Below are 11717 nucleotides of genomic sequence, written 5' to 3'. Positions count from 1 at the left end.
TGGGGTCATGGTTACTCCCCTGTCAGGTCAGTTACGCATGATCTTAGCCAAAAGGGCGATCATACCCCATAATTTTTTATTTTTTTTTAAAATTCGTAGCCAATCGTTCCAATTCTTTGTCAAATCACAAACGCCAGAGGTCACCTTGCACACGCCAAGGATCACTCTGCGCCAATGCTCTTAGCCAAAAGGCCTAGAGCCATTGCACCGTTCCTGGAAGTACTGCAATACCAGGTTCGTGCCATGGAGGTGGATGGGTCAGGTCCCCCACACACCTCCGTGGAGGTGGATGAGTCAAGCCACCCCACCCACCTCCTGTTTCCAAAAAAGCAAGCATATACCTTCCTGATCCAGGGAGAACCACCCGGAGGTCATGGTGGCTACTCCCCTGTCAGGTCAGTTACGCATGATCTTAGCCAAAAGGCCGAGAAGCAATCATACCCCATAATGGCTCTGTGCCGGACCCACCCATTACCCATCCCATAATGTCCCTGTGCCGGGCCCTTGGACCTGAACCATTCCCCACACCTCCCAATGTGGGACCATCCGCACATTTGCCCTGAAAGGGAGTGCTGAGTGCTTTGAAGTCTTGCTGCTCAATGGCACTCTCTGTGAATTGACTGCTTGCAGAGACTCGTCTTTCCAGTTTGGCTGCGTCTGGCCTTTTGGCTTGGGACAAGCACCAATTGGAGAAAAGAAGAAATCTGCATGTCGACCGACCAATGGGCGGACCAGGAGCTCAGCCAAGGTGCCGGACTGGCACCACAAAAGATTGATGGCTTCGGCCAAAACACAAGCTGAAAGGAGGAATCTGCAACCCGGATGGCAGCCAACCGAGCGGCAAACCGGGGCGTCCAAAACACCATCCGAGTGACTGTAAAGAAAGTGGAAGCACAGACGACGATCAACCGGGACCTCTTCGTGAAGAAAATCCTGCTCAAAACCTGTGGCATGAAAGTTGCCGATGTCTTCGCCTTGCAGGACATCCCCCAGAGAGGTTACTTTGATGTAACCTTCAGAAACGTCACCCAATGCCTGAAATTCCTGAAGGGATTGAAGGAGGTGAGTGAACCACTGCGGTCAATGTTGACTTGGGAACCACTGTTCACCCTCCCATCACAGAGAAGATGCACTATCACAGTGCACAGGTACAACCCCCACATCCCGGTCATTGATGTGCTGACATTCCTCGCCAGGTATGTCGATGGGGCAGGAAACAGCAGCGACTTGAAAGACTTCCACGGGATTTGGACCAGCAAGCGCCAGAATCAGGTCACCATGAAAGCGGACGCCAGCGGAACCATTCTGCACCCGTCCCCCGCCAGCTTCGCCATCGGAGGAAGGCGGGGCTACACGGTGTACGCCGGACAACCCAACGTATGCCGAACCTGCGGGAAAGCAGGCCACGTGGCGGCAAGCTGCAAAGCGATCATTTGCCGCAACTGCAAGAAGGAAGGACACCAGACAAAGGACTGTAAAGAGAGCAAATGCTGCAACCTTTGTGGTCAGGCTGGACATCTGTACAAGGCCTGCCCCAAGCGGAATTTCAGCCATGCGCAGGCGGCAAAGAACATGGTGACACGTGAGGAGAAAGTTGAGGAGTGCAACACCCAAGAGGAGACTGACACCACCCTCCTCTCCAAGACACCGTGCGAACAAACCACTGCCCTAGTCGACACTGAGCGAGAGGAGGAATAAAAGTCTGCCACGGCAAGCCACCAGACACTAGCACCCAGCAGTGAAACTCCCCCCCCGAGACACCGAGTCCATGGAAGAGGAGGGAGCAGAAGCAGAAGGAAAACAGGAATGGCAGCTCGTCAAGAAGAAGAAGGCCACCAAGTCAAAGGAAAAGGGGCCTCCTGCAGAAACGAGAGGCAAAAGACGGCGAGAGTCCACGACGGACAGCAGTGGTTGCAGCTCATCCGATGATGAAGGGCGAGGGAAAAGCCCCCACTACCACCAGCAGCAGAAGAGGCAAAACGCCAATGCAACCAGCGCAGTCCAGCTCCGGGGCCCCGGGAGCAGTGATGTCACCGATGCACCCCTGCTCCGGATTTCCGGGAGCAACGAAACAACCGATGCACACCCGCTCCGGATCTCTGGGAGCGACGAAGTGACAGATACACCCCAGCTCCAGAACACTGTGAGCGACGACACCACAGGGGATGCACACAAGGAACAACCAACACCAGGTGAGGGCAGCCCAGATGACATGGAGGACCCCCCCCGTCCACACTGCTGGCGACCCCTGGTCGAACCATCCCCAAGGCAGAGGACAACCCATATCTCAGCCAAGGTGCAGTTGAAAAGTTTAAAGTTAACCTATGTATACGGGAACAGGCCACAGGGCCAAAGGACTGCGTGTTCGAAGTGTAATATTTGGATTGTAACCACCAATTTAAAAATGGGTTTAAAGATTGCATCCATTAACGTGCATAGCATTAAGTCAACTACGCGATGTGTTTCCACCTTGGGGTACCTTGCCAAGGTTAAGGCAGACCTGCTATTCTTGCAGCACTTCAGCAGTTACCGGCAGTGGTCGCAATGGTGGTCCCACGGACCATCCGTTTGGTCAGGAGGCAACGATTGCCGTTCCTCCGGCCTGGGCATTCTGCTGCGGGGAGGCCACTTCACCATCACCGAAGTTAAGGAGGTGGTGGGCGGCTGCCTCCTCGTAGCAGATGTATTGTATAAAAATGTTCCTCTAAGGCTAATTAATGTGTATGCCTCGCCTCTCAGGAGCGAGCGGCTGGCCCTCCTCCAGCAGCTCCCACTGCTGCTGGCGACATCCAGACCGGTCGTTCTGGGCGGTGATTTCAACTGCATCATCGATGCGGCTGGACGATCCAGCAGAGCTGACAGCAAACTGGACACCACGTCCAAACTCCTGATGGACGCGGTAAAAGATGCCAAGCTGTGCGACGTCTTCAGCAACCCTGCAGATGGAGCACCACGCAGATACACCTGGTCGAGACCAGACAGGTCCGTCCGTTCCAGAATAGACTTCCTGTTTGTGTCCCACATGCTCAAGGTCAGATCCACCGACGTCACGCCGGTGTTCTTCTCTGATCACTGCCTCCTACTGGCCGACTGCCTCCCACAGGAAGACCAGAAAGTTGGCAGGGGGATATGGAAGCTCAACGTGAAACTGTTAACCCCGGAAAACGTTGTGGAACTCCAGAGGGATTACGAAGGTTGTAGAACTGTAAAACCCCTCTGTGATTCCCCGATGCACTGCTGGGAAACAATCAAGACAAACATCAAGAAGTTCTTCATCCTCAAAGGTGTTCAGGAGGCGAGAGGGAGACAGAGGGAATTGTCCCAACTCCAGAAGAATATGCAAAACCTGCTCCTGCTGCAGTCAATGGGGGTCGATGTCGCGGAGGAACTCCAAGAGGTGAAGGGCCAGCAAGCCTCGCTCTTTGCCTCAGAGTCCTCCAAAATCATCTTCCGCTCCAGAGTCCGCTCCATCAAGCAGGATGAGACGTGTTCACGCTTCTTCTTCCAAAAGGTACACAGGGGGAGCTCTGTGATCAACAGCCTAAAGGAAGAAGACGGTTCCGTGACGTTTTCGCAGCCTAACATGCTGAGGATCAGCAAATCCTTCTATGCCAGGCTGATTGACGTCAAGCCCACAGACCGCGCGGCCTCCCAGTCATTCCTGTCGTCTATCACGGAGGCCCTAAACGACAGCGAGCGGGAGAGTCTGGACCACCCGTTAACTCTGGACGAGATGACAAAGGCCATCCGGTCCCTTGCAACGAGTAGAACTCCCGGAAGCGATGGCTTACCGGTCGAGTTGTAGTCGGCTCTGAGACTGGATGGGCCCAGACCTGCTGGAAGTGTACGGGGGTATGCTTCTGGCCGGCAGTATGTCAGAATCGATGAGGAAAGGCATCATCACCCTCATCTACAAGCAGAAGGGGGAGAGGGAGGAAATCAAAAACTGGCGGCCCATTTCGCTGCTCAATGTGGACTACAAGATCCTGTCAAACGTCATTGCAAACAGGGTCAAGTCTGCTCTGGAGCTGGTGATCCACCTGGACCAGACCTGCGCTGTCCCCGGCAGGAAGATCTTTGATAGCCTCGTGCTACTCAGGGATACAATCGCCTACGTGCGGGACAGGAGGGTGGACACCCGTTTAATCAGCCTGGGCCAGGAGAAGGCCTATGACAGGATATCGCACACGTACCTGATGGACGTGCTCTCCACAATGGGGTTTGGGGAGGGTATCCGCAATTGGATCCAACTGCTCTACACAGACATCAGTAGCACAGTTCTAATCAACAGGTGGGAAACTGAAAGCTTTCCAATCAGGTCTTGAGTCAGGCAAGGCTGTCCCCTCTCCTCTGTCTTGTTTGTATGCTGCATCGAATCCTTTGCCAAGTCCATCAGGAAGGATGCGAGCATTAGAGAGGTGACGATCCCAGGCAGCGGAGGTGCTTAGGTCAAGAACTCCCTGTACATGGACGACGTCACCATCTTTTGCTCGGACCCGCAGTCGGTCCGCAGATTGCTCACAATCAGCGACCAGTTTGAACTGGCCTCGGGAGCGAAGGTCAATCGCAGCAAGAGCGAGGCCATGTTCTTTGGCAACTGGGCCGACCGATCCTTTATTCCCTTCACCGTTAAGCCAGATTACCTGAAGGTGTTGGGAATATGATTCGGAGCGGACGGGGCGTGCGCCAAAAACTGGGAAGAGCGTATTGCCAAAGTAAAACAAAAACTGGGATGGTGGAAGCTGCGCTCCCTCTCCATGGCAGGAAAGAACCTGGTCATCAGGAGTGAGGTGCTCTCGGGGTTGCTGCACGTGGCACAGGTCTGGCCCATCCCTCGCTCCTGTGCCGCGGCAGTCACCCGGGCCGTCCTCCACTTTGTCTGGAGGTCCAAAATGGACCCTGACGCAGAGACAAGATGTATAAATCTCTGGGCAGTGGAGGAAAGGATGTTCCGAACGTGGCCCTTATCCTGATGGCCACCTTTGTGTGCGGCTGCATCAAGCTGTGCACTGACTCCCGGTACGCAAACACCAAGTGTCATTACGTGCTGAGGATCTACCTGTCCCCGGTGTTGCGAAGGATGGGTCTGGCCACGCTGCCGCGAAACGTCCCCAACAGTTGGACCATGCCTGTCCACCTGTCCTTCGTGGAAAAGTTTTTCAGGAAAAACCCCTTTGACCACAAGGCCATAAAGCAGTGGTCGGCACGTAAGGTCCTGAACGCCCTACGAAAGAAGGAGAGGGTGGTTCCCCGAGCAGACTGTCGAACTCGTTTGGCAGAACGTCTCATCGCCAGAGCTTTCACACAAGCACCAAGACGTAGCTTGGTTGGCGGTGAGGAGGGCCCGACCCGTCAGATCCTTCATGCACAGCCAGGGTTTCAGAGACACGGCATTCTGCCTCCGAGTTGGCTGTGGTGCGGACGAGACTGTCATCCATCTCCTTCGGGATTGCCCCTTTGCAAGGCAGGTCTGGATGGAGATGCAGTGGTTGCTGTCGAGGTTCATCCCAAGCAGCTCTGTAACACAGGACTCTGTGCTCTACGGACTGTTCCCAGGGACACACACCGAGACAGACATCATCTGCTGCTGGAGGGCCATCAACTCGGTGAAAGACGCACTTTGGTATTGCCGAAACTTGCTGGTCTTCCAGAGCAAGGAGATGTCCGCGTCTGCGTGTTGCAGACTGGCGCAATCCAAGATGGAGGACTACGTGCTGAGGGATGCACTAAAAATTGGTGCAGCCGCCGCAAAGGCACGGTGGGGACGAGCCACAGATTAAAGCCCTTCCGCTACGGTAAACCCAGGGGCTGCAATCAGTATAAAGCTCCCCTCGGGCTGCAATGGTAAACCCTTTGTATACATAGAGCACCGTGATCTGAAAAAACTTATGCAGTGCCATGTATAATGCAAGTTCTGTTTTGTAATGTATGTTGCAAAGAAATGTAACTGTACCCTCACTGTGTACTGTATAGTGACACATGTAACGTAACTTGATGAACATACCACAATGTATCCTGGATTGTATGAATTGTACCTTGAAATGTAAAGTAAAGAAATATATTGAACGGAACTTCGGTCAGCATCCAAATGTAATGTATGGAATTGCTGACCGAATCCAAATGTACTGAACTACTTTTGAATGTATTGTGCAAATTTTTTATATGAATAAAGTATATTTTGAAATAAAAAATTAAAAAAACATTTGCCGCTCCGAAGCCTCAGTGACCAACACGCCCAGTGCCCCGATCGCAGAGACTCGCCCAATAAACTTCTGTCCTTCAGGCATCTCAATTGTTGCAGCAGCAAATCCTCAGGCCGTGAATCGGGATCAGAGCGTCGCCACACACCAACATCCAGCTGCTTGGGATCGCTGGCTGGACCATCGACTCGATCAAACCTTCGGCCGTGCGGTTAGAAACGGCCAAAGGAATTCTCTCCCAAACTCTGCTCCACACTCTGCTCCCAAGAAACAATGTTCAACAATTAACGTGTCCGTTTGATAAACCCCAGAACAACACCAGCAATAACTGGGCATTGATTGGTATTTAGAGAGAATTCTGTAAACTGATCCTCAGATTAGATTTAAAAGATATCTAAGGACAAAGAAGTCGATCCAAATATAAACAGAACTTCGAAATTCCACACTCTGCTGTCACTGGAATAAAATCAGGATCTCTGCAACGCCTCGATTTTAAAATTTTCATCCTTGTGTTCACATCCCTCCTTGAGCTCAGCTCTCCCTATCCCTGTAACCTCCTCCAGCCATACAACCCTCGCTATCCCTGTGAACTCCTCCAGTCCAACACCCCTCCCTATCCCTGAAACCTCCTCCCACCCTACACCCCTCCCTATCCCTGTAACCCCCTCCCACCCTACACCCCTCCCTATCCCTGAAACCTCCTCCCACCCTACACCCCTCCCTATCCCTGTAACCCCCTCCCACCTACACCCCATCCCTATCCCTGTAACCCCCTCCCACCCTACACCCCTCCCTATCCCTGTAACCTCCTCCCAACCTACACCCCTCCCACCCTAAACCCCTCCCTATCCATGTCACCTCCAGTCCTACAATCCTCCGCATCTCTGTAACCTCCTCCCACCTGACACCCCTCCCTATCCCTGTAACCTCCTCCCAACCTACACCCCTCCCACCCTAAACCCCTCCCTATCCATGTAACCTCCAGTCCTACAACCCTCCGTATCTCTGTAACCTCCTCCCACCTGACACCCCTCCCTATCTCTGTAACCTCCAACACTACACTCCTCCCTACATCTGTAACCTCCAACCCTACAACCCTTCTTATCTCTGTAACCTCCTCCCAACCTACACTCCTCCCTATCTCTGTAACGCACTCCCACCCTACACCCGTCCATATCTCTGTAACCTCCAGCCTTCCCCCTCCCTATCTCTATAACCTCCTCCCACCCTACATCTCCCCCCCTCTCTATGTCTGTAACTATTATGTACAGTCCAGGTACATTAAATGTATAAGTACAATGGTGCGCCACAGAGGGCGCTGTGGTGGGAGACCTGAAAGTACCTGCAAGATAGAGTATAAAAGGCTGCCCACCACACCACACCTAAAGGACTAAGTTCACAGCAGTTACTACAACACCAGAGCGTGTGGAGTCACTGATTTGAGTGCTACATACATCACATTGGCGACAAGGACACGGACGAAATTCACGCATCACGCAACTATGGCTACTCTGGGCTCGTTAAAGGATTTTACGGTGGGAAATGATTGGGAGGCCTTTACGGAAAGGCTCGAGTACTACTTTACGGCCATCGACCTGACAGGGCACACGGACGCACTGAGAGAGAAGTGTAAGGCGATATTACTTTCCAGCTGTGGCGATGAGGTTTACTGTCTCGTCAGGGATTTGCTGGCACCCGGGAGCGCCAGGGACAAGTCATATGAGGAGCTGGTTGTACTCATTCATGACCAACTTAAACCGAAGGAGAGCATCCTCATGGCCCGGTTACAAATTCTACCACCACTGCAGACCTGAGGGCCAGGATGTCACCAAATATGCTGCGAACCTCAGGAGACTCGCGGCGCCGTGTGATTTTGGCACACACCTTGAAGACGCGTTGCGAGACATTTTTTTATGGGGATTGGCCATGAGGGTCTCCTTCACAAGCTGTTATCCATGGAACCTACAGTCACCCTGAAGCAAGCCATCACCACCAGCAGGGCGTTTATGGCATCGACTTGCAGCACCAAGCAGATGATCCACACAGTCTCGAATCCGCCAGGCACTGTCCACAGGATAGCGCTCACCATGGACAAAACTGCAGAACGTGGCCCTACCCAGGGCAGAGAGCACGGACCTCGGGATCCTGGAGCTCAAGAGTCCGCCGAAGGGGGCTAATCGAGTACACCATGCTGGCGCTGTGGAGAAAGCCATGGGGCTCACCGGTGCAGCCTTGCGGAGTATACGTGCAATACCTGCCACACGAAAGGCACCTTCAGCGTATGTGTAAAAGACACCTGACTCACCGTGTGGCTGAGGAGATGGCAGAGGGTCCTGACGGTTCGGCCCCGGTAATAATGGAGGTCAAGATTAACGGAGTCCCTGTGAGTATGGAAGTAGATACTGTCTCGGGTCCGTCGTTGATGAGTCAGGAAACTTTTGAAAAACTGTAGGGTTAACCCAGCTGCACGACCCAAGCTGGTCCCGGTCACGGCAAAGCTGCATGCCTACACCAAGGAACTGATATGTTGAATCATTGTGGATGCAGATTAGAGATAGTAAGGGGAAAAAGTCACTGGTGGGCATAGTTTATAGGCCCCCAAATATTAACTTCATGGTGGGGCGGGCAATAATCAAGGGAATAATGGAGGCATGTGAAAAAGGAACGGCAATAGTCATGGGGGATTTTAACCTACATATCGATTGGTCAACTCAAATCGCATGGGGTAGCCTGGAGGAGGAGTTCATAGAATGCATACAGGATTGTTTCTTAGAACAGTATGTTACAGAACCTACAAGATCTAAGCTATCTTAGATCTGGTCCTCTGTAATGAGACAGGAAAAATAAACGATCTCCTCGTAAAAGATCCTCTCGGAATGAGTGATCACAGTATGGTTGAATTTGTAATACAGATCGAGGGTGAGGAAGTTGTGTCAGAAACGAGCGTACTATGCTTAAACAAAGGGGACTACAGTGGGATGAGGGCAGAGTTGGCTAAAGTAGACTGGAAACACAGACTAAACGGTGGCACAATTGAGGAACAGTGGAGGGCTTTTAAGGAGCTCTTTCATAGTGCGCAACAAAAATATATTCCAGTGAAAAAGAAGGGTGGTAAGAGAAGGGATAACCAGCCTTGGATAACCAAGGAAATAAAAGGAGAGTATCAAATCAAAGACCAATGCGTATAAGGTGGCCAAGTTTAGTGGGAAACTAGAAGATTGGGAACATTTTAAACAACAGCAAAGAATGACTATAAAAGCAATAAAGAAAGGAAAGATAGATTATGAAGGTAAACTTGCGCAAAACATAAAAACTAATAGTAAAAGCTTTTACAGATATATAAAACGGAAAAGAGTGAATAAAGTAAATGTTGGTCCCTTAGAAGATGAGAAGGGGGATTTAATAATGGGAAATGTGGAAATGGCTGAGACCTTAAACAATTATTTTGCTTTGGTCTTCACAGTGGAAGACACAAAAAGCATGCCAAAAATTGCTGGTCACAGGGATGTGGGAAGGGAGGACCTTGAGACAATCACTATCACTAGGGGAATAGTGCTGGACAGGCTAATGGGACTCAAGGTAGACAAGTCCCCTGGTCCTGATGAAATGCATCCCAGGGTATTAAAAGAGATGGTGGAAGTTATAGCAGATGCATTCGTTATAATCTACCAAAATTTTCTGGACTCTGGGGAGGTACCAGCGGATTGGAAAGCAGCTAATGTAACGCCTCTGTTTAAAAAAGGGGGCAGACAAAAGGCAGGTAACTATAGGCCGGTTAGTTTAACATCTGTAGTGGGGAAAATGCTTGAAACTATCATTAAGGAAGAAATAGCAGGACATCGAGATAGGAATAATGCAATCAAGCAGACGCAGCATGGATTCATGAAGGGGAAATCATGTTTAAATAATTTACTGGAATTCTTTGAGGATATAATGAGCATGGTGGATGGAGGTGTACCGATGGATGTGGTGTATTTAGATTTCCAAAAGGTGCCACACAAAAGATTACTGCAGAAGATAGAGGTACGCAGAGTCAGAGGAAATGTATTAGCATGGATAGAGAATTGGCTGGCGAACAGAAAGCAGAGAGTCGGGATAAATGGGTCCTTTTCGGGTTGGAAATCGGTGGATAGTGGTGTGCCACAGGGATCGGTGCTGGGACCACAACTGTTTACAACATACATAGATGACCTGGAAGAGGGGACAGAGTGTAGTGTAACAAAATTTGCAGATGACACAAAGATTAGTGGGAAAGCGGGTTGTGTAGAGGACACAGAGAGGCTGCAAAGAGATTTGGATAGGTTAAGCGAATGGGCTAAGGTTTGGCAGATGGAATACAATGTCGGAAAGTGTGAGGTCATCCACCTTGGGAAAAAAAACATTAAAGGAGAATATTATTTGAATGGGGAGAAATTACAACATGCTGAGGTGCAGAGGGACCTGGGGGTCCTTGTGCATGAATCCCAAAAAGTTAGTTTGCAGGTGCAGCAGGTAATCAGGAAGGCGAATGGAATGTTGGCCTTCATTGCAAGAGGGATGGAGTACAAAAGCAGGAAGGTCCTGCTGCAACTGTATAGGGTATTGGTAAGGCCGCACCTGGAGTACTGCGTGCAGTTTTGGTCACCTTACTTAAGGAAGGATATACTGGCTTTGGAGGGGGTACAGTGACGATTCACTAGGCTGATTCCGGAGATGAGGGGGTTACCTTATGATGATAGATTGAGTAGACTGGGACTTTACTCGTTGGAGTTCAGAAGGATGAGGGGTGACCTTATCGAAACATTTAAAATAATGAAAGTGATAGACAAGATAGAGGCAGAGAGGTTGTTTCCACTGGTCGGGGAGACTAGAACTAGGGGACACAGCCTCAAAATACGGGGGAGCCAATTTAAAACCGAGTTGAGAAGGAATTTCTTCTCCCAGTGGGTTGTGAATCTGTGGAATTCTCTGCCCAAGGAAACAGTTGAGGCTAGCTCATTGAATGTATTCAAGTCACAGATAGATAGATTTTTAACCAATAAGGGAATTAAGGGTTACGGGGAGCGGGCGGGTAAGTGGAGCTGAATCCACGGCCAGATCAGCCATGATCTTGTTGAATGGCGGAGCAGGCTCGAGGGGCTAGATGGCCGACTCCTGTTCCTAATTCTTATGTTCTTATGTTCTTATACCTGTTCTTGGCAGAGCGGATGTGGAGGTATCTCATGGTGGCGAGACGCACAGTTTACCTTTATGGGTCATTGCAGGCAATGGGCCGACGCTTCTCGGCAGAAGATGGATGGGGAAGGTCTGTGGGAGCTGGGAAGACTTCACTCCTCCACAGACCACTGTCCCCCGGGTCCCCAAAGAGCAGCGCCGACCGAGCTGGAGAAGCAATAAGCCGTTCATCGGCAGTCTCAATTCCACAGGCCACAGCAACCCTGCAGCCCCAACCCTGGAACAGCAGCTTTTCTGCCCAGCTGCAGGAGAGGCGGCAGGTGCTGGAGCAGGAGCGGAGGCCACAGGAGAGGCGGCACCAGC

General features: G+C 51.1%; 1 pseudogene; it reads right to left on the bottom strand.

Moving 5' to 3' along the window:
* Nucleotides 1–197: 197 nt before the first annotated feature.
* On the bottom strand, nucleotides 198–436 carry LOC139269955 (U2 spliceosomal RNA; annotated as a pseudogene).
* Between the last annotated feature and the right edge of the window lie 11281 nt (nucleotides 437–11717).

Source organism: Pristiophorus japonicus, chromosome 8 (genome assembly GCF_044704955.1).
Source record: "Pristiophorus japonicus isolate sPriJap1 chromosome 8, sPriJap1.hap1, whole genome shotgun sequence".
Taxonomy (NCBI): domain Eukaryota; kingdom Metazoa; phylum Chordata; class Chondrichthyes; family Pristiophoridae; genus Pristiophorus; species Pristiophorus japonicus.
The sequence above is the reverse complement of the archived record's forward strand: the minus strand, read 5'-3'. Positions and strand labels throughout refer to the sequence as shown.